We start from the raw sequence: 24136 nt of genomic DNA on the forward strand, positions 1-24136 counted from the left end.
ATAAAAAGATCAGAACTGTAAACATAAAACTGTACCTCATACTCCATTGTTGCACCATATTACGTGCCACTCTTCTCCCTTCAAACACATACATTGACATTCCCAATTTAATGAAGCCTATGCAGCTACTCAGATAGCTTAAGCTATTTTCAGGACAATCACAAACAAGTAATAATTTAACTTGCATTAGCAACTACCACTACTTGATGCTTTAGATATACAAACACAACTCCACAAACACTTATTGAATACTGCTTTTCTGAAATACTTCAGTTTCACTATACTATCAAAGAATCAACCACACAATAACTGAGCATCTATCTCTGGTGGTATTTTTGCATTTCATAGTAGTTCCTTTTCATAAGAAATAGCTAGGAGTATTGAAAAAAACAAGCTTGTGTTAAATCACAACATTAAACAGTCTTGCTGCTACTATAGCTTTAAATGTTCATAAATACAAAAGCAGAGCACAAAGGTAATGAGTGAGAAGTGCAGCAAGATATGGAAACCTCTTTTATAGGAATAGTCTTTATGGCACAGTACTATAAAAAATCCTGCTCAGAAGTACACATATGTAGCTATAGTTCTTCACGCTTTTCCAAAAACCATTCTGTTTTAATGGAAAACTTATGTAAGAAGACTCAAAGCTCATTCTTTTGAGAGTACATGAATATATGTGCATATATATGTATATATATATGTGCACTCTAAACTAAATCACTTGTGGTATGCCAACAAAAAAGACCATTACTGAACTCTTTAGATAGATATCTTTACTGCTCTGCCTTTATAAAAAAAATTTTAAGAAGTGTGGTAGAACATCGTTGTCTAGATCATTCCTTAGAAATGGTACTTCTCAGGTAAAAGTAGAGTAAATATTGTTCAACAATACTGAAATAAATCACAGACTAGTTGGGGTTGGAAGGCACCTCTGGAGATTTTCTAGTCCAACCCTACTGCTCAAGCACGGTCACCAGGTTGCCCAGGGCCACGTGCAGTCGGGTTTTGAATATCTCCACAGCCTCTCTTGGTAATTTGTTCAATGTTCAACCTTCACAGTGAATAAATGCTTGCTTTTGTTCAAGTGGAATTTCCTGTGTTTCAGTTTGTGCCCACTGCCTCTTCTTCTTCACTGGCCACCACTGAGAAGAATCTGACCCTATCCTCTTGACATCCTCCCATCAGGTATTTATACACCTTGATAAGATTCCCAGAGCCTTATCTTCTCCAGCCTAAACAGCCTCAACTTTCTCAGCCTCTGCTCATACGAGAGATGCTCCAACTGGCAATCATCTCTGCGGAACACAAATTTCAATATACACATACAAAAACACACAGAGGAAAAAATAGTGCTGTTATGATCTGGGGAACAGAGATGAAAATGAAATGACAAATTAGCAGTTATCTTGAAAATTGAAAGCATAAAGCATTATTGCAGCTAAGAAAAAAATCACACGTGAAACTACTTAAATGCTTTGATAAACTGAACAGGAACTGAAGCAGAAATATTGTTGTTAGCTGAGTAATGGGAAACATTAAGTACTACAGTGTACTACAGATAGAAGTTCCAGATCATTCTGCCAAAGCTCTACACTCCTTTTTCCTCTCTTTGTTTGTGACCATGAGAATGCAAGGTAGAATTTGTTTATTAAACTACCTATGTTTAAATCTTGTTGGAATCCCACTGCACACATCATGACATAAAACACAATGCTGTCACCCCCCACCAAGAAACCATGCCTCTGCTACCTGGATTTTTAAAAATGTACCTTGCTGGTCACAACTTGGTGGTATTTCCCAAAAGGGTTCAGCTTTAGCCATACATGTTTAAGAGTGTAAGGTCAAAAGTGATCCTTCATTATAACTTGACTCTGTCATCATAAATAAAACACAAGAACTAATAAGAATGTCAACGCATTAAAAGTCAATTAAAATCAGAAGCAGTAAGACTGTGTCTATTCAAAAAGTAATGATTACCATAGGAGCTAAATTAAAATAAATTTTCTCACTTTGTAGCTTCTTCAAGAAGAAAATATTGCTGACACTGCCAGTACAAGCTTTCTTCTCAAGTAAGGAAATTCCAAAACGCTGCCACTGAAACCTGAATGGCTTTTACACCCTAGAGTCTACACAGTTCAGAAGTCACAATATATATTAACTTTCAAAATGTTATGGTTGTTAGCAAGCCAGTAAGAAGCAAAAATATACTTTGCAGTTTTTTCATTTACAATACACAAACAAAACAGTAATAAGCAGCTAGAAGGAAAAAATCTGACTTTAAAGCAATCTTTAAAGAGCTAAAACAAATGAACCAATGTCTGAATTTCCTTCAAATTCTGTGGAGAGACTTCCAACCCCCGACCGGGGGATGGGACTGGGGCCAGGGGAATCAGACCTAATAAACCAAAGGAATTTTCTAAGCCAAAGTAATACAGGAGCTAGAAATGATATAATAAAGGAAACTAGTTGCTTGTTAATAATGGGGAAGCTGCTTCCTCTCCTATAATGCTATGAGCATCTATGAAATCTTCCAGCAAAGGATGTAAAAGTTCATAGTGACACTAAGTAACTTTGTAAACACTCCTATAAGATTATTGTTACTCTATCCTGTAGATGAGCAAAGTATAGCAATGATAAATGGCCTCCCAACATCATTAAAAGATTTGCTTGACAGCTGCAAGAAAAAGCAGGACTTCTGAGTTCCAAAATTCTGTTTAAGGTTTTTCCTAAATTGAAAATATTTTCTAGTAGTTATTCAGCACTTCAAAATAGTCTTGACAGTTTTTACGGAAAGCTTAGATAGTTTGCTTTTAAAAGAACAGTTATCATAACAGTACTACAGAACCAGAATGTAACTGCTGCTTTACAAACAGACTATCTCACTACTGTTTCACTGACTGAGAGCTAAGCAGAATTTTCAAGCAGTTAGATGAGAAGAAAGGTGGAACTACAATCAGGACAGGGTGCCAGCAACTTTCACTAATTTTATGGGCTACAACCAAGGATGTAGCTAGGATCAGCTAAGAAAACTTGTGGTAATATTGTGAATCACTGTGAATTAGTGATTCAGCCTGACTACAGTGAAGCTCCACAGTTAGTTCACTTTTCTCACTGTGCTTCTGGGAACCTTCACAGCAACAGGTACTTCGCATTTCTGGTCCCAGGTGGCCACCCAAGCTAAATGATTGCTTTTGATATTGATGGCATTTATTATCAATTCCTTGTCATTGCTGTGATGACTACAGGATAGTTCATTTGTTCAGGTTCTTGGCCCAAAAATAATCTTTTTTCATTTCATTTTCATTTTTCCTTATGTAATTCCTTTAATTTTTAGTTTTCATTAAGGCAATTTTCCTCCAACTGCCTAGAATAAAAAGGAAGAGTGATTCACCATCACAACTTGAACTTAGCTCAACTATTTCGGTTAGACGCCACAAAGACAATTTTAATGTTAACAGCAATATATGGCCATGTTCCTCTTTTTTTTCATTTCACATATATCACTGTGGCCTCACTAAAGAATAATCACATATTTACCAGAGAATTTTCTCCAGCTGTTTGTTGTCTGCATTCAGGATTATGAACCTTTGAAGAAAATGTCATTTTGACATTCAAGGGAGCTCTTATCTTTCAATACTTTGCTGCTATATTATTTAATACTTTTACAGTCTTAAGACCTTGCAGACTTGTCTAACTGCCTAGTAGTCAGATATAGGTCTGCAGTGTTGCATAGTTTCTCTGTTTTGGCTAAAACAAAGGAGAACATAGAAACAAAATGCGGTGGAAGGAAAAAAAAATATGCACTTTTGTATGCATGTTCCCCATGTTGCTTTGCATGAAAGAAGCATTTTTGCCCTGAATTAGATGTTTGCATTCTGGTATTGTGCCCATCGTCCCAGCATTGAATAGATTCATTCGCATGAAATCAAATCTTTGCTTTGCTCAGGGTGATAACAACCTCACTTGTGGCATTTGCATCTACTGATTCATCTGTTTTCTGATTATACTATTAAAATACATTATTCAAAATTATTTTAATTGCTGCTTCAATGTATTAGAATATCTGCACTTTTCATCAAAAAGTAAAAATGATTTTCTTTGCCACACAAATACCACCTTTTGGTACCTCTCTCTTTTTTCTGAATTGTCCTATTTTCAGACCTGTATTCTTTGCAGACTCAAAAATTCAGTAAGCAGACTGTACAGAACTTTGTAAGTGGTAACAGGAAAGCTGCTAGCAGACATTGCCATTTTTCCCATTCTTGAACAAGTTAAACTTGATTACTGAGTTAAAAAAAAAAGTTCACTTCTAACCAGAGAAACATGCATCTTTCCTTCAGCAAGTCATAGGAAGCAGGACTTCTGTTATTGAAGATATCTACCAAGTAGCACCAAAATTTGAGTACAATATACCTCTGTAAAATCCAAGAACAAAGCTCATATGCTCTTTTATATCCACCACTCAACACTGTGCTAGATTTTAGTGCAGTTCAAGCTATAAAACTGTACAGTCTTGTGATATCTCCAAGTATGAAGTCAATTTCATTTAGTGTGTTTTTAGTGCAAGAGATCTAGAACTCCCTAAACCGAAATAATAGGGATATCTAAACTCGCCTCTTGCAACTTTAATTGTTGAACAAAAATATCATTTCTATGAGCACACATACATATCTCTGGTCAAACATACCAGTGAGCTGAAATACAAGTTGCCACTTCCACTTAAGGTCAAAATAGCACATTTAATCTGTATTTGACAAGAAGCCACCCGCACACAGTTAACAGCTTATGTGATGAACAGAAAATCACTAAGCTGAAGTAACTCAGCTCAGGTACTTGTCTAAGCCCTATGCCAATTGCAGGCACTAAGAGATCACCTGGCTCAGCTATCCACTCTTCTTAAGTATCCATATAACTGCCATTATCATAATATTTGACACCTCCTTTTAATCACACAGTATTATGGGATTTTGCCAACTCCTTAGGTCAGAAATGCATTTTGTAGATGCAAGACTAAAAATACAAAGACTGATGTTCTAGAGAACATTTCTCCCTCACCATTTAGCAGTAAAAGGCAGAAGGCATATTTAAAAGTAAGAGAATATTTTAAAAAATACACAGAATCAGATGCTGGGAACGAAACACCCGGAAACATGCATTGTGCTTTCAGAAAACACTTTAACACAACTGCATGGTGCACAGGCACACAAAAAGGCTACATCAAACTAAAACAAAATCAGAGTTGTAGAGGAATATTCAAGCAAATGCAAGTTTTAATTTTGTAAAATTTGGTAGAGGGCAGGAACAAAACTGTAAGACTCAAAACTGGTAGTTTTAGAGGATGAACACCATTTTTCAGGAATCTTAAAATATAAAATATAGCAAAATGTGAGTAACAATGCACAAAATATTCAGTGCCTTCCTAATAAAGTTGCAAAGCACTGAGCTGTTTCATTATTTAAAGGTAAGAGTATTCTTCATAGATCATCATAATCCAGTGCCCATCACATACTGCTGCCATCTCAGCCCTTGAACTTCTGAAAGGACTGCTACCAAAAGGCAGGGGGGGCAGTCAAGCACATACACTTTCAAAAAGCCTTACAAATTAACATCCCAGTATGGCAGAGTAAACACATTATAATGGAAAACTGAACAACTCTTCCCTGAGAGTTACTTCCATGGCAGTAAGTCTACAAAAAGCATTACATTCACCCAGGAAAATAAGATTTTCTTCAAAAGGAAGGAGACAAGGCAATATGCAGAAAAGGAACTAACAGAATCTGTGCTTACTGCTATGCAAGCAAGAACCCAAGTCAGAAGTCAAAGAAATGAAAAGTATATTAATCTCCATATTCATTTTCAACATTTCCAACATTTCCTTAAAAATGTATTTCTTTTGGTCACTGAAATCTTCATGAAGTGACTAATCAGGTAAAAATACCTTCCTCCAAAAAAACCCCCAGTCATCTAGTGTTAAAAAGAGTCATATCATTTCACAGCTGGTCATTGATTTTCTCTACTATTGTACATCACTGAAACACAACCTACTTGGCTACCCAGGTCTGATTTTCTTTCATTCAAAAAAAATTTGTGTTTGAAGTAGACTAAAATTTAAGTGTTCTAGTCTACTAAAGTGGATTTTATTTTAGATCTAGCAAGATTCAATTACATTCAGAGAGCTCCTTTGACTGGATTTTTTCCTCCCCCATCTTGAATTCTACAGTCACTTCAAAATCCAAAAAGGGAGATGTTATAAGTAGTACACATGCCTACTGAGCCAATTAAGAGGTCAGTTTTTATTCTTGAATGGCTAATCATATAAGAAGTTGTTGAGTCATTAAAGTAGAAGTTTACATAAAACTCTTCAAAATGTTATAAAATGGCTATCATTTACAGCTGTACCACTAAACCACATTTAGATGAAGCAAAATATCTTGGCTTATAAGGCTTTTCAAACATTTACAAAGCAATTTGGTCTTTACACTTCCATTCCAAAAGCAAGTGAGAACGTCTCAATTCCACAGAAAATAAATTAATGTCTAATAGATCAGGAAATAAGGTCACAGAACCATGGAAATAAAGGAATTTACTGTTAAGTGATGTGTGTATACTTTAAGATCCTGATTACACTTCAGGTAGGTAGCCCTAGTCTTCCCACTTCTGTGATAAAACAGTTAAAGGTGAGGATAAAAAGGCAGCATCAACTCTCTGCAGGAAGGAAGTAATTAAAGTAGGGGAAAAAACTCCAAAACCACTTCGATCGTTTATCTGTCTGTAGAAGGCCAAAACCAAACAGCCTGATAACTGAGACTAAAAATCTCTACATTTTCCAATTCTGGAACTGAATTACAGGCAATGTTTTATTAATATGAAAACAAATGTATAAACAAAGACAAAATAAATACAAGATGAATGATAACAGTACTTTGAGTTTTAACAGGAACATTACATGTTTGCATACTAAATCTGTAACAGTAGAGATGTGAAATGTAATTCTTCACCTATCTCAACAGGAGTCAAAATTATAACGCAATTGATCCATGGCAGGAGGATATAAACAATACAAAATCCTTCAAACCCATTAAGAATGTTAACTTCAGGGAGAGAGTTCTTTAAAGTAATTTATAAATTAAAATAGGAAATGGCAATGGATTGCATCAATAAATCTAGGAGGAAACCTTTTTAATTTCACATATCATGAAACAAATTTCAGCTGAAAATGAAGTTACCTAATAAATAAGCACCTGCTGTGCAAAGCTACTGAGTTCTTACCACAGATATGTTGACTAGTTAATTTAAGACTTTACCATGACTCAAAAGTATGGAAATTCGAAGAAAGGACTTGTTTTTAAAAAGGGGCTTGAAGGGTAGACAGAGGAGGGCTGCAGAACCTCTCATTCTAATCTCTACTGTACACAGTTGCTTGCTACAAATAATAAGACATACTATACAAATGCCTCAGAAAACAGTTTGAGTTCACATCTGACACTACCTCATCTATTTACTTACACTGAAACGTATCCCTCTATGAATGTGGAAGCCTAACAAGGCCAGATACTGCATTTTCTGTAGGCAATTAAAGTAGAGAAACAAAACTTTCTGAGGAGGAATTTCAACAGCAGAATTTCTTAAGTCAGCATTCAGACAGCTCAAGGACAAACTACTGACACTGACTTCTTACAAACTTAGTCCAAATGACATTTGTGGGTTGGAGAAATGAGGAAAATGGTAAAGTCACACACACACAAAAAGAAAATCCACTAAAAAAATTTTTGGGTTTGTTGTTTTGTTTTTTAAATATAGATTACATGTGTTCAGACTGTTGACAACCGTTTCAGAAATCATGTAGAACCTACATTCTACTATTTGATCTAATATCATACACAGAAATCATACACAGGACTTTACAGATTGTATTTTTCATCCAATAAAAACTGTTTGCCTTAAAAAATCACTAATTATAACATCAACTAGTTACATTACTATGTATGTGGCACAGGTTTTTCTTACCTCTATCGAAGAGGTACAGATTACAAGGGAGAGCAAAAAAAAATTTGTGTAGAACCACAACCATTAATACTTCAAGTTTAGAAGTCCAATGAAAGTTTGAATTTTAAAGCAGCAAACTTTTAGTATGGATTTCACAAAGGCAGTCAAATTTCAGCTTAATTAAACAAAAGTTTAGAAACTTGGAAACACAATATGCAGAAATGGCCACAGAGAACAAATAAGACTCCATCACTACTACTACAAACAGAGGCAGAATGACAAAACCAATTACTGCTTCTGAATTCACGCTGTGGAAATGCTATTAACACTCTCCATGCCCTCAGGACTGTGGTTGCTTTGGGCTGCTTTTCCATTGTAAGCACCACAGAGATTGCTATGTGATACTTTTTTTTTTTGGCATGTTAAGAAACCTAATTGGGTAAGCCCCACTGGCCCAACATGCTAGCTTAAACTGATGATGGAGGTGAGTTTGTGCTACTGCACCAGATAGCTAGTGCAGCTGAATCACAGGCACGCACCTCATTCTGCAGTCCCTGCCACAGAGCACAAGGAAAACAACTAGGGACAATTTCTGTGGTCATGCAACTGGATCCATCAGACCTGAGGTACCAGAGCCTTAATACCTAAAGAAACTGCACTTTGAAGAAGGTGGCTTCATCAGCAAAATCCTAACACAAATTTCCTCAACATGCAAACACGTTAAATTCCTAGATTTCGCACTGACAGCAATAAAAGGCTGAACGTTCAAATAGAGGGATGCTCTTCGTTTATCTCAGATATGAGCTACATTAAAGAAAGGATAGCAAAGTACAGGATATTCTTAACAGAATTACAGCACTTTCCACAACTCACTCTTCTATGGCCCAGATAACTTTTATGAGGAAGAGAGAAGAAAAACAAAATCTATATGATTTTAAGAAATTCATTCTCCATTATATTTTAAAGTGCAAAACTATGTAGTTATGACACAAATGTTCAATACCACTGGGGGGGGAATCATCGTCCAGTTCGTTTCATATATTCACGCTTTTAAACGCAACAGTAGTAGAATCACACCTGAAGAGAAGGGCAAGCAAAAGAAACACGTACAGCAACACTATTATGAATTAATTTGGTTCACTTGGAAACCAAATGATTACTTGTGATTTAATATTTCCTCCCGAATTATAGCTGAAGTTTTCATGTACTTGCACCTTTAACACCTCCAAGCACTGAACGGCAAGCTTCACTCTCCCTTTACCCCTCCTGAGAAAGGTAGATTGTAAAATAACCAATAGTTCTTTCCAAGAACCTAACAAATATATGAAGTTTTAGGTTATGGTAGTCACTCTGCTGGCACTAGGGATGAAGGCAAACTAATCTCATACTCCTCTTTCTGGTTAAATTAAAAACAAATTAAGATATTTCATGTGAATAGCATTTGATTAGAATGCTAATTAAAGACACATTTCAGTGGAACTTCTGTCTCATTTATTAACCCTAAATAAACAATGCTTTAGTAGAAAGATTCATAAGCAATCTTATTTCTGGAAAGACCAGAAATACACTATAGCTTTAACACCTAAGACAGGTGGTACTGTCCCTCATGGGAAGACCTAATAAAATAGGTTAGGTCCACAGTACCTTGAAGATGAAACAGGCAGTATTTGCCAGGAAACAGAAGGCTTCCCAAATTCAAAGCTTTCTTAAACAGAGTTCCCTCTCAAATCAGCGTAAGTTTATTTGAGAAAGCTCTCTCCCTCTCTCCTTCCCATACATACAAAAAAATCTGTGCAAGTACTGAGAATACTGACCAGTACAATATCACAAAACAGATTTATGTAATGAGTATAATAAAACCACAGCTAATTCAAACTACAGTAGCTTCTGTAATTGTGAATGGCACTGTCTTAAAACCTGTAGAGCACCTGCTGCTAACACCCCAAAATTTAACAGTGGAACATGTCAGCTTGCTATACTTTTATGAACTAACCAGAAGTAAAAAACTACAAGTGTAGATCCAAGTTCAATCCAGTTAAAACATACAAGGCAGGCTTCTGACATGATGCAACTGAGATAAGGTGCCACCCTGTCCTTTTTGACTTTGATCTTCATTTGGTTTTAATTTATTTTGAACAAAGTGCAAGTTATTTTCCACTAGCACATGTCTGAGGTAGAAACAGTAAGTACCATCCACTGTCTTCAGTAAAGGTCTGCATTCAGGCCTAAAGTGTCTGTAGTAGTTCTTTAGTACCTGATATGAGACTAGAAAACAGTTTTAGGTACTCATTTTTCTGAATTTAGTGCTCAAGCAAAGAAAAAACAAATTAGAAGGAAAGTTCTAATGAAGTTCCAAGTATGCTTCTCCTTCCTTGAACCATCAAGAGCAAGCGTGAGGTTCTTTTCACACCACAGGCCAAGTTCTATCCAAGATCCAATGGGCAGATCTCAGCTAAGCAACTCAGATGAAGGATTATCCTCAGGGAAGCGCTGAATAACTAGATGCTTTTATTGTTGAAACTAGGATTTGTGCTGTCCAGGTATCATTTGCTTCTGCCACAACTACTGAGTATCCAATAGTAAATTAAAATTCCATGCAAGATAATATATGCTTTGATTTATATTTATTTTCTAGAAAGATATAGGTTTCCTGGCTGAAAATAAACCCAGGTCCAGTAAGCTATTGGTACCTGTTTAATGCATTGGACAACTTCACTTGGATTTTGCCAGCTCACCTCCCTGACTGCTTTCAACTTGCTCTAAATTATCTGTAATAAGTGTGCTGAATGAAATAGTACACAACACTTTACTTACTGTGAATGACAGAAGACTGTCACACTTTACACAGAAATAAGTGTACATTGCTTATGAGTGTAGAGTTTTTGTTTTTTTTAAAGGCAGTGAAAAAAAGGATAAAGAGAGGGTAAAAGGTAGATACTACAGCCTTCCTTTCTCAATGCTTCCATAATTATCTGGAGTTCAGTATATGTAGGGGAATCTTTCTCTTTTCCCTCTACCCATAAAATCCCAGGATATCCAGCTATTGCCTATTTCCTAGCATCCTGAAGCTATGGATCTTTGTCATCTCTGCCACTTCTATCTCGCTACTTTGGCTCAAAGCAACAGAGAGAGAAGGGAGCACAGAACAAAAACATTTGAAATACAACTCGATTCACCACACAATAGTACTTAAGTCATTTTTATTATAACAACATTCCCAAAGGCCAAAAAGAAATGTCCTCTATTGCACTGGTCATTATGTAAGCAAAGAGTAGCAGGTCCCTGCCCAGAGAGAATATAGATGAAACACAGGAAACCAAAAAACAGCAAGGAAGGCATACTATTCATAAGCAATGCCAAAAGTACAATGACAGCAAAAATGATTTCACATGGTATGAAGATGTAAGTTTAATTAGGAAGATGCTAGTAAATAACAGTGACTGAAGAAAATGCAGAAAGGTGAAAGGGACACATGGAAAGTTAAATTGAAGTGCAAACTGTATGATATCATGACAAGGAAGCTCAGTCAAACTGTAGCTCACTGAATGGTCAAGGTTCTAGCTCTGAACATCACCCTTGCACTTGCAGTTCACAGCATTTCATGAACTAGAAAGGATGAGGCATTAAGCTATCATGTTGGATGAGCAGCCTCAGCGATTGGGAGGAGAACTCCATTTCATTGCTTGTATCATGGATAAGGTCATCCATGTTTTTCTGTTAGATTATGAAGAATGGAGTACTGATGCACTAGGGCATCCCAGACTTGAGCATATGTCGCATCAAGTAGGTTTCCTAGCTGTTAACACTTCTGAATGCCGGAGTAGATCTTGGTGCAGACAAACCCTTTTCTTCTATGAGTCCTCAGTTTTCATGGTTATTTAAAATAGCAGGAATAAAGCAGCTAGAACTATATATATGTCACAACCATACCTTAAACTGAAGGCCAATTAGAGTGTGTCCTTACACATTATCCCAAAAGGCACTGCAATGAGCCCATTTATATTAATAATGCTGCAAAACAGTTTACAGGATAAAGATATTTTAAATCATTTAACTGCTTGACTTTCAGTAATGCCAAAAGCCTAGTGCTGAACTAAAACTAGTGTAACCTAATATCATCTGTAAATAATGTAAGAAGCTGGTTTAAAAAAAAAAAAAGGAGGTAATTGCCAAAAAAGAAGAAAGTAATCAGACACAGCAGAAACTTCATTGCTTGCAAAATTTCAAAAGTTTAATGTCCCTCTAAAAAGGAGGGATTCAAGTAGAAGCCACTTCTAAATGGCATGAGGATGTCTGTAATACAGGTGGCGCAAGGAAATAAAGTGCAAAGCTGGAATTAGGTACATGGCAAAGCCAGTTAGACACTGACTCAGCTGGATGCAGCACAGGTTGGCTCCTTGCCACTGCTGCTGCCACAGGCAGTAATGGGAATAAAAAAACACACAAACAAAAAGACCCAACAACAAAAAACACCACCACCACACAATAAACAGTGATGGTACTGCAGTCCAGGTGTACGGAAGGGGAAGTAGAGATCCTGCATGGCAGGCAGAACAAAAGGATGGTGGCAGCTTGGTGGAAATAGAGAAAGGGAGAAATGGTGCTTTAAACAAACATATCATGGTCAGCAATATCAAGCACATGGACAGATTTCTACTGGTACACAGGAAATTGCTACATCCCCTGAACACAAGATCCAGCAACATTGATAGGTTAACAATATGCTTCCCTTCTGATTCAAGAAAGTGATAGGGGGGAAAAAAAATCCTAATCAGGCATATACCTTGTAGTTAAGACTAGATCTTACTGCTTTTCTTCTACACTTAAAGATCTACTGGTAGAACTTTCAAAATTCAGGTTGTTTAGTGTAATAATTCCACCCTCCCACTTGAAAGCCGTCTTAATATATTTTACTCAGATCACTATTCAGATACAAAAATGGTTTTATTTCAAGAAACAATAACTGTAACTGATCATTATATAAAATAGTTATTAATCACCCTATTAATATGTCATGTTCAGTACATTTGACTTACTCATGTTAAAGCACAGCTACTTAAAAAAATTAATCTGGGCATTAATCTTTTAGAAACTCCACTCACGCATTTTAACTTATCACCACATAACTGACCAAAAGCTACTTCACAGAAGGATTGTCATTCCAACACATTTAGCTCTGATTCTTGCTATCACTACTCACATAAATAGTTCCACATTTGATTTAACTGTGGTGTTAGAACAGTTGTGTTCCTTGCATTCCCTTGACCTAAAACTCTTACTCCCACTTCTGCTGCCTTTCTCTTGCACCAGCACAAGTACTCCTGCATAGCAAATTCAGTCAGTAAACTGGTCAGGGAAAAAACTGTTGTCAAGTTTTACCTTTTGTTGGCACACGGTAGGATAAGAACTGACAATAACACTAGAAAGTAGAACAGTAGAACTGTCTCTGCCCGCTTCCACACTCATTCGTACTGTAATACAAACTAGGTTCAGTAATAATTTATATAGGAAATCTTTCAGTATACAGTGTTCTTTACTCAGGTGATGCGACAGTCACACTTCAGTCCAGCAGGACCAAAACACTCAGGACCTACGATATGAATCCAATTCATTTGTCTGCTATTCACCATCTCCTTAAACCACTCAGATATAGGTTTAGCTTTACAAAAAGCTTAGATGCTAAAACAGAGACAAATTCTCAACATTTTTAAAAATTGCTTTAAGTAACCAAACGTATCTCAGTACTAAACTTACAAGAAATGCAAAATATCAGTAAGTGCAAGAGTCAGAGTTCATTATCCTGTTCTAACTGCACAAAGACATTTTTATTATCCAATTTATTTGAATAGGCCATTAAAATATGAATACCAGTAGTCTAAACAAATATTATGGCAACTCTGATGAAACAAAACAATTGTGATTATATGCTAAATGACAATTCTGCATCAATTCAACTGTCATCTTAATCTTTCTTGAAATTTTACTTCACATGCCTACTGAAAAAAACCTCATGAGACTTGTAACTTGTCCCACTGGCCCCTCCTACAGGTCTCTAGTACTTAACTTAAATACTACTTCAAAGTATTACACTATTGGACTTCAAGTATCTCAAATTCCACTCCAGGATATTAGCACAACTGCTGTTTAAATTATGTATGCATTAGCTGAACCATGGTTCTTCACTGGAAAAATCTGCTTTGCAGATCATGTCTGAGTCCAATGCTGTAATGATAACCTATTAACAAGCTCATCAGGAATCAGAAAACAAAGTTAAAAATCAACTAAACCAGAGGCATTGGGAAAAAATAATAATCAATAGCACTGTCCAGCTGAACCAGGTCATGCATACTAAAATCTCCCACCATTTGCTACTACAGTACATTGCTGCAGTAAAAACAAATCTTAAGCATCAGCAGAACTACACAGTAAAACATTTCATTGAACTATCTCACACCTTCCTGAGCAATACAGTGAAATTAAAACCTCTTTACAATCTTGGAGTTTTTAGGTTCTGTCACCAGCCAACATTCGATTTTGGAAATGTCAATGACGAATCCTGCCTTAAAGATTTCTGTGTGCAAGTCAGTGCATATCCCATGTAATTTAGCTTTACAATTCCTCCTTTACTCACAGTAAAGGATGGGCCCCAAAACTACATACACCTTCACAATTTCAAGGACTTCAGTGTTCTTACAGGGAAAAAAAGAAAAAAGGACTCTGCACATAAACACAACTTTGTCTTTAAATTCCAGAATTCCAAATACATAAGCCTGCTGAAAAATAGCAAAAGCTACACAAGAATTTCTGTCTAAGCATCTTAAATCTCTTTCGACTATATCTACCTCTACAAATGATTCCTTGTTTTGGTGGAAATCAGTCCTGTTAACAGCATTTTTCTCCAGTGGATCTGGCAATCCCCTTTAGGCAAGAAGGTGCAGAGATAAAGGGAGTATCCTAGCACTTATGTAGGAGAGATTGAGTTGATGTTGTCAAAATGAAAGAATCCGTCCCCTCCCACTTGGTCCCAGGCTATAAGATCCTTTAAGTGACAAACTCAGATTTTTTTTTTTTTTGCATTATTCTCCCCCTCAGATCTCAGCTACCCAATGCGAAAAACTTTTCAGAATAAAAACTCTTGCATAAACAGTGAAACAGTCCAAGAAAGTCAGACTTATATACTCTTTGTTTTATTTTAGAAAGAATGTCAAAACCTACAGCCCTTCAGCCCAACCAGGAAAGGAGAATCACGTGACTGGTCTGAGATTGAGGTGGGAGGTAACAGCATGAAGTCATAAATCCTCAGAATATAAGCCTATCCCCACCCTCTCAGACTTCTTGAAGAAACAGTGGCAACTGAAGTCATTCTTGGTCATCCTAAAACAGTACGCCATAGCAACAATTCAAAATCCAAGGAATTTTACTTTAAACATAATATTTGCAGATCACCTGGACTACTTCATAACAGTATTGTAACGGTAGGCTAATTCGGTTCTAAAGTTCAACATCTATGAGAAAGGGACAGAAGCAGCAATAATTTTTTTCCATTTAACTTGTACTAAGTTTACTAAAAAATAGAAAGTTTGAGGGAATTACTATTACTTAATTCTGCAAATAATTTCAGCTAGAAAAAGGGTTGGTATTGGGAGGGAGAGTAGCAAAGACAGAGGAAGATTTTAGAAGTCCAAATTATTTTATTCTCAAATGGATTTGTTTTTCTTTCAAATATACCAAATATAAGATTTTTCAAAAGAGGCAGCTCTTATTTTAAAAGTTTTAAAGAAACAGCCTGAAAAGATTACAGTAACCCCAGAACAAGCACAACACCTTTCCTTCATTCCAAGGAAAAAAGTTTCTGCTTTGACACAACACTAACTGTAAAGGTTTCTTAAATTGTTCGTTGTTGAAAGGAAGTCAAAACTTTTTGATACCCTATCAGAGATAACATGGAAAAAATTATCTGAACATTTAAGTCACCTTTGCTTGAAAAATGCTCAAGAACTGTATAATAAACCTGTTTTTTTCAAAATTATGTACCCTGTCTTGTACTTTCAGCAAGCCTGAAGTTCAACTGGATCTTTAGAGAAGCTCCTGTCTGACTTTCATGTACACGATAACAAAAGTCCTGTCTCCGAGTTTCTCTCTCTTCTTGCATTCTTTGCATAAGGAATCTTTTTAGCAATTTTGCCACAGAACAACCTTGTCATGATCAGTCTAGTTTTTAAACACAAGATCAGTTATCACAAAAAGAGTTCTAGAACAAGGAGAGCCTAGAACAATACCAACAAATTGCAGAAATATCTTGGTTCCTCTCGATACTCACATAATTCAGGAATGCTCTTCTGAAAGCAAGCTGAGGTTATGAGATAACACTACTTAAGTAGTTTAACAACGTAAGTCCCTGTACTAAAATATAATTTCCAATACTGACATAAAAGCCGCCGCCACCACCACCATCAGGTCTCTGAAGAAAGTTGACAAATGCTGCAAGAGAGATTGTTTTCGGTCCCCAAATCAAACACCACCTCTACCCTCTAAACTCCTGAAATTATTTTCAAAATGCTCTTCAGCAAAAATTAACTTGCAAAGAAAAGAATTAGTCCGGTAATAAATGCCTGCTAAAAGTCAATTATTTGTTTAGTATGTTTTCTTATGCCTCAATCTATTGAAGGTAGTTTCCTTCCACCTCTACTACCTCAGACCCAGCCTGTGGCTAAAGACTGAAGAGCATTCTCTCCCCTCAGACATTCCATATTTTTTCACCCTTTTCAATTAAGAAGTCTTGAACAACCCAGAAAAACATGAATTGAAACCACTTTAAAAAGTGAACACCAGGTATTAAGAATGCTGTAAGATCATTAGAATAGGTAGTAACAGTATCACATGGTTCATTAGAGTGAAAGTAACACCATCTGGTATGCTATTAAGGATGCCCCTTCTGAAGAATGGCTGAACTAAAAATAATGAGCTGCTGAAGGAGCAGGACATTCACTTATTTGAGAGTATATGATAAAGGAATAGGGGGAAGGAAGATTTCCGAGTGCTTCAAATTTGCCCAAAATTGCTAGGTTGAGGACATCAAGAGACACAATGGAGGTCAGATGGGAAATGAAAACTAGCTATATGTTTTTGAGAAGTGATATTATGGGAATATTTTTCAGAAGGATATGGTATTAAGGTATCATAGCAAGAGCTGCCTTGGTACCATATTGAAGAAAATCTTTGGGAAAGCTAGCAGCATCAATACACTGACTCAGCCTAAACTGAATTTTTACACTTTCACAGGGGTACTTGAATGGATTTTTGAATTGATAATCTAATTAAATGCCATATACTTGCTCTAAAGCACATGGCTGCAACTGAAATAAGCAAGTCAAGGGAAAATGTTTAACAATTTAAGGATTGACAAAACACATGGTTTTTTTTTAATCTATATATACCAAAACAAGAAAAATTGCTAAATATTTTTAGCTTACCTTCCTTTCAAATAATACTGAGCTAAATGAAACAATTTTTCGGAGTGATCCTAGTTTCCTACCCATACTTACAAAGAATTCAGCTTTATTTAATGTTTTAAATAAGTATATCATAACCACCTGCACACATAACTCATTCATTACAGCATAAGTTCCCAAGTTCTGTCTATCTCGAATAAATCAGTGGAAACTTCACAGTTGCTGTCTCTCTCCTTTACTAAGGCAAGACTTTCTCTGTACACTAAAGAAGCATGGAGACTGCAGCCTCACTGGACTACAGTGGTGTTTTGAGTGTAAGTGTTGAGGAATCATGTACAGAGAAGGGAGGTACATAAGAAAAGATGTTATAAACATATCAATGTCATAAAACAGCATCCATCTCAAAAAAGGAAATGGGTGATTTTTAGTCCATTGATAATAGCAATAGGCATTATTCTGTTCCTCAGCAGCATGGTTATTGAAACACAATAACTTAGGCTGAGAGCACTTTGTGTCAACAACTTGAAGTCAGCCCTCGAAGATATGGCATATCCATGTCAAGGGTACTCACGAACAGGGGAAACAGACACGAGCAGCTCTTCCCTCTCCCCCTTAAGAGGCTTTAAATTTAGCCTTTCGGCCTTGTTAAAAACACTTGAAAGGAAAAAAAAATCTGACTTGAATCATTCATTCCAGTCTTAAAGAGAAAAAAAATCCTTCAGCTGAAAAAAAACCCAAATATTTGCATAATCCTTTACTGTCAAGTAGTTAACAGCAACAATTAGAACTACTTACCCTTTTGCATTCAAATTTCTTGCCAAGGAATAGAGCAGGCAGTTGTTCTCATATGGAATAAGTCACTCATTTGTCAGTATTTGAATTTCTGTCACTGCTGCTTTATAGTTTCTCATGTACTAGAATAAAAAGAAACACCACCACACATTAGTGGTGAACTAGAGTGTTCTAAAAGACAAATTATTCTTTCATTTAAAGAATTCTAACATAAACAGCCTACTGGAAATACACTTAAAGCTAAAACTTTTCAATTGATTGAGACCTTCCCAACATAATTCCAACTAAAATGCTGAAAGCAATAGAACTGCATCTTCCAATAGGAATTCTGATTCCAAGTATTTTCCTGTAGCTCCCTGATCCAGAAGTGCCCTATACCAACAAAAAGACCATTTAACACACAGAACAATGGACCATTTATTATTTGAACTCCACTAAACATGAGATGTGCAAAGGCATGCAGCATTACACCAAAATCTTTCTCCTTTATGAGAAAGTTAGTAGTCCCACCATTTAGAGAGAAAGAGAATGAACTTTGCCCCAGTGGATGCTAGGAAATTGGCCTGTACAAATTACATCCTACCTTATTTATAAAGACATCTGTGCTCTTGCTCCCTGTTTCTGATTTTACCGGAGAAGCACATGACATTGTCTCTTCTAAGTATCTAGTCTGTGTTCTGCATTTCAAGATATTTACAGATGATTTTCAAATACTCTTATCTTCTTTGGTGAACATTTGGACAAGCCATACAAAGGTAATTCTCGATGTTTTTGATAATTCATTCTGAGATGTTTAATTATACTATTCCCTTCAATTCTCTTGAACACATTAACAACTTTCAGGTATTGAGATAAAGACCTTTATGTAATAGAACTTTTTCCTAACTGGCAAGGGAATACTACTTCCCAGATCCATGAAACGATAAATGACTCTACATCATCTATACATTCTTTTCATTAGTCTAGTTTTTGCTGTCATAATGTAAAAAAAACTTGTCTTTGAGAGAAATATGAATTGATTCAATTTGTTTTTCTTTGTTTCTCTACCCATTTCTCTGACATGTGTAATGACTAGTTGCTTTTTTTTTTTTAAAAGAAAAAAGCACTTCAAATCTTGGTACAAGATGGGGAAGGATCACATAATATTTCCATTGATAATTCTCATAATTTTTTCGTTAGTTCTCGGTTGATTTTCACCTAAACCAATCAAATTAATTACATGCTTCCCCTTTTTCTTAAGTCACCGTGGCAAGTAAAACCAGACCAAATATCAATGCATTTAGCACCTTATCTGACAAACTCCTTCAGTTTAATTTTTCATTTACATTTTTTACAGTCAGTTTTCAAGAATCATAAAGCTCTTCTATGCAAGACATTTAAATTCATTTTCCAATTACAAAGTTGAGTGGGACAAATGTAAAAGACTCTTCAGCTACAGCAAACACCACAATACAAATAATTACAGCCTCCAGTACAATGAATAAAGAACACAAAATAAATAATGAATAAATAGGAGATGCAGTTAAAAACACAACTCTTTTGTAATATAACTCAACAAGACAACATCACCTATTTTCACTGGTGACATTTCCTCAGCTTACCCTTTCCTGAAGGGCCTCATTAATATCCACTAAGGCTAGGAAGGGTTTACCATGTCCTGCTACCTGATACCACTAGCCACAGCTAGAACTATTTATTTTGATCCTGTTTAAGAACTAGAAACCACTCAAAGGTACTCAGGACAGATTTACTTTCATTATGATCCTATTAGTTTTTTGCAGTCTGTTGGAAAACACCTCCCAAACCCAGAGACACACCTAAATTATTTTACCCTAGAAGCGCTCTACAAATTTGTCTGCACACAATCTGCTAGGATTCTTTGCTTGCAAAGAAATAACATGACTTGCACTTATTACCATTACCTGAGATGGCTTACTAGAGGTATCCTCCAGTTAAATTAAACTAAAAAATACTTAGCAAATAGGGGATGTGTATGTCAAGGTGAAATTGTAAATTAAGATACAAAAGTGAAAGTCAAAGGAAGTCCTTGATGATACTTAACATCTAGGGGTTTTTTTTAGCCTTTTCAGCGACTCAGCTAAGTCGCTCAGGAGGACAATATCTAGCTCTACCCAAGACTCCCTACAAAGCTTTATTTAGGTCTCTGTTCTCAGTTGTTTCCCAAGGATGAAGAAGCTCTCATCCTACTTCTCTACCTTGTACCTTTGTTCAACATAGCTGTTTCTTTTTGTGTTGAATTGGTTTGTGTTTTCAGTCATACTTGGCTATTTATATTCATATATACTATTTTCTTTAGTCTATATCTCTATTTCATTCAAGTAGAATTTCATTAACTGGTTTTGAGTCTATTCAATAGAAATAGACAAGTCACTGTTTACTTAATCAAAGGGCTGTTTTTTTGCCTCTCCACCTGAGGAGGAATAACCCTATGCACCAGTAGATGCTTGGGGCATGCCTGCTAGAAAGTAGTTTTGCAGGGAAGGTCCTGATGGACAAGCTGATCACGAGTCAGCAATGTGCTCCTGTGGCAAAGGTGGCCAACGGTATCCTAGGCTGCATTCGGCAGAGTGTTGCCAGCAGATCAAGGGAGATGATACACCTTCACCCCTCTACTTCATCCTGGTGAGGCCACATCTAGAGTGCCATGTCCAATGCTGGGCATATGAAGCTACTGGAGCGTATCCAGTAAAGGGCTACTATAGTAATTAAGGAACTGGAGTATCTCTCATAAGCAGAAAGGCTGAGAGAGTTGAGACTGTTTAGCCTGGAGAAGGGAAGGCTCAGGGGAGGGGGGAACCTTATCAAGGTGTATAAATAGCTGAAGGGAGAGTGCAAAGGCGGCAGAGCTAGACTTTTTTCAGTGGTGACCAGTGACAGGACAAGACGCAACAGGCCCAATCTGAAACACAAGTCATTTCACCTGAACACAAAAGAATGCTTCTTCACTATGAGGGTGGTCAAACACTGGAACAGGTTGCACAGAGGGTGCGCGGTTTCCATTCTTGGAATGGAAGCCATCTTGGAATTTAAAAGCCATCTGGGCACACTCCTGGGCAACCTGCTCTTGGTGACTCTGCTTGAGCAGGGGGAGAGTTGGACTATTCTGCAACGATTCCCACTTGGTAACAGACATCCCCTTTCTCTAACTAGCAAGAATGCGTTCTGCCTTCCATTGCTATTCCTGTAACAGTTACCAAGTCCAAAAAAGACCCCAAAGCTACCAGACTAATGATCTAGCATGCATCAGGAACATTTTCTGTAGGAGTTTTCTGAGGCTATACAGTGCACCACAAAGTTATAATTTGACTATCTTCTCATTCTGCTAAGCTGATTTTATTATTTATGCAATACATCAGGCTCACATATTTCACTTGCTTCTATCATGCCTTTATAGGAGTACCAAGAAAATAAATGCTGAAGGTCATTTGTGTAAGAGATCATTTTAGATTTACAAAATTCAAAGACTTTTCCCTTGATTTAATGCAAAATACATCCTGTACCATTTCATCATCATGACAGCACTGAACTTGATAAGCAAATGCTACATTTACACTGATGCTCCACGTCTTAAATTTCACTTAAAGAAAAAGTAGCAAAAGGTAGAAAATTATAGTTTCAGCTTTTTCACTAACATGCTTTTGATTCTACTTATGCATGTACTATTTAACACTTCCAGGCTGAAAGGATAAAAAATTAACCAATTCCACATGTAATGACTTCATGGTTTTACTTGAACCTGCTTAGCTGAGCACCTTCTATCTCTTTGAAGGCAACAAAAGCTCTAGATACTCAGTTCCCTTTGTGAATTCAGGTTTTAAAGACAGCTTTCACTTTAACGTTTTGCTGTCTACTGACACAGGAACCGACCTGAAACGAAATCTGAAACATATGTTAAGTATGGTTCAGACCCAGCTTAACATCTCACTCTGGAGAGTCAAATTCTGCTTAATTAAAAAAGTTTAAACACCTTTGCCTCCCTCTCCCTACTTTCTCTCGTGACCAACAACAGCACTCCAATCACAATTTTTACAGTAAAAGCAAAACAAGGTAGAAGGCTTTATCACCCCCTAGAAGACATAATTTATTAGTGCAGTGTTGAAGATGGGATCAGAAAGGAGCAATGGAACTGGGAACCACTGACCCAATGGCTTTGCTCTTTCTTTCTTACAATTCGTCCTGAGGTGGCTGGAGCAGTTGACATAGCTGCCTGCCAGTAAACTGTTATTCAGAAACTTGCTCACATTGCATTCTTTACAGACACTACAACCAATATTTCCAGAATTACAGAGCACCTCTCAGCCAAAGGACTCACATGTGCCGTAGAAACTTAAGGCAATTCACCAGTTATGCTCAAAGGACGGACATCACAAACTATGCAGAGAAATTCTTAAACTGGAATTATCAGAGAAAGGTACAGAAGTCCCTTTTCTGAGCTCTGTTCTTGTACAGATGTCAACATTTTGTCTGAGAGTAGAATAGCAGCTCTTACGCTGTTAGAACGTGGTAAAATGGTATCTTTAACATTAAGCAACATCTCTCCTCATTTACATCTAATTCATATTATAATACCACTAAAATATTTGTGTGTATGCTACATAAGAAAAAATTTTTTTTTCACTTACACATGTAAGAGATTTAGCAATCATGAACAGACAGTACTAGGCACATAATACAACACATGCGAAACAAAGCTTGCATAAAACAAACCTAGCTATTAGAATGCAGTTCACAATGTGTAAGATGTAGCATATAGTAAAAACTCTCCCTAAATACTCCATTTTTATTCAAGGTTCAAGAGAGTGAAGACACTTCTGTGTAATCACAGCTTAATGAAAGCCATGCCAATTTTAGAAGGCAGGATACGGAATTTTAGTCAAGGTATAAACTCTGCTTAAGGCACTGTATTATTGACATCATCTCAGAGCAAAATGTTCCAATTCATTTAAATGTTGCTCTTCAAAAACTCCTGGATGAATAACCACACTTGCTCTTTGTGGACAGGTACAGCACATCTGATGCATCTACACTTATAATCCTGATTGTACCATAACAGGAAAACAAAAAAACAAAACACCTAATCCAACCACCACCAAACAAATAAAACAAAAACAAATCCCAGACCCATGTATGATTATTGAAAAATTGTCTCCATAGTCCTGATGGTCCAAATTTGGGATAAACTCTTCTCAAACTATCCCTTTTCCAACTTTGATTATACCCATCCCTGCACATTTTCCTTCTTCAGTTCATAGATAGATCCCTTGTTGCATTCTTAACAGCAACTCAGTGCTATTAATACTTCATCCTCTTTCTTTCATAAGTTACTTGAAATCTTTCTTCTTATGCAGAGTCCTGAAAATAATTCTTATAGATATTCCAGTCCAATAGATATACAAAACTGCTATTCTACATATGTCACTTAACTTCTGTCTCAACACCTTGGTATATACGTACTTCGTAGTGCAGTGGGCTTTACTTACATACCCATAAACTGATGGCCAAAGATAAGAGTAACTTGTTTCAAGTGTTTTTATTGACAATCTAGATTTTATTAAAAATTTGATCTGTGGTACAATATTATATAATCTTGACTAAATCACAATGCTAGTGTGTAAAAGCCTAGAGTAAATTCTGAGGTGGGTGACGGAAGAGGGAGAAAAAGATGAAGCGCCTAGAAGAATTAAAACCACTATGTGATATAGATGTTGCATTAGTACAACACAAGGGTGCAACAACTACTTTTACTCCTGCTTTTTAAATTTAGGCCCATTAGAGCATTTCCAACAAGAGCAAAGAAAATCTCCTTAGGATTGCAGAGAAGCTCCAAAACAAACCTGACAGTAAACTCAAAAGAACCAAAGGCAAATTGAAGAAATGCAATCTGT

At 36.5% G+C, this 24136-nt stretch overlaps 1 protein-coding gene across 4 annotated transcripts in view; it reads right to left on the reverse strand.

Moving 5' to 3' along the window:
- Positions 1-24136, reverse strand: part of GULP1 (GULP PTB domain containing engulfment adaptor 1) — a 149619-nt gene that overhangs the window by 75032 nt on the left and 50451 nt on the right. For 2 of the 4 annotated variants that reach the window (XM_068948337.1, XM_068948335.1), the window contains exon 2: positions 18234-18352. The exons of the other annotated variants lie outside the window; for them this stretch is intronic. The gene's annotated coding sequence lies outside the window, so the exon portion shown is untranslated. The remainder of the gene's footprint in view (positions 1-18233; positions 18353-24136) is intronic. 4 annotated transcript variants of the gene reach the window in all.

The sequence above is a fragment of the Struthio camelus genome, chromosome 6 (genome assembly GCF_040807025.1).
Source record: "Struthio camelus isolate bStrCam1 chromosome 6, bStrCam1.hap1, whole genome shotgun sequence".
In the NCBI taxonomy this organism is placed as follows: domain Eukaryota; kingdom Metazoa; phylum Chordata; class Aves; order Struthioniformes; family Struthionidae; genus Struthio; species Struthio camelus.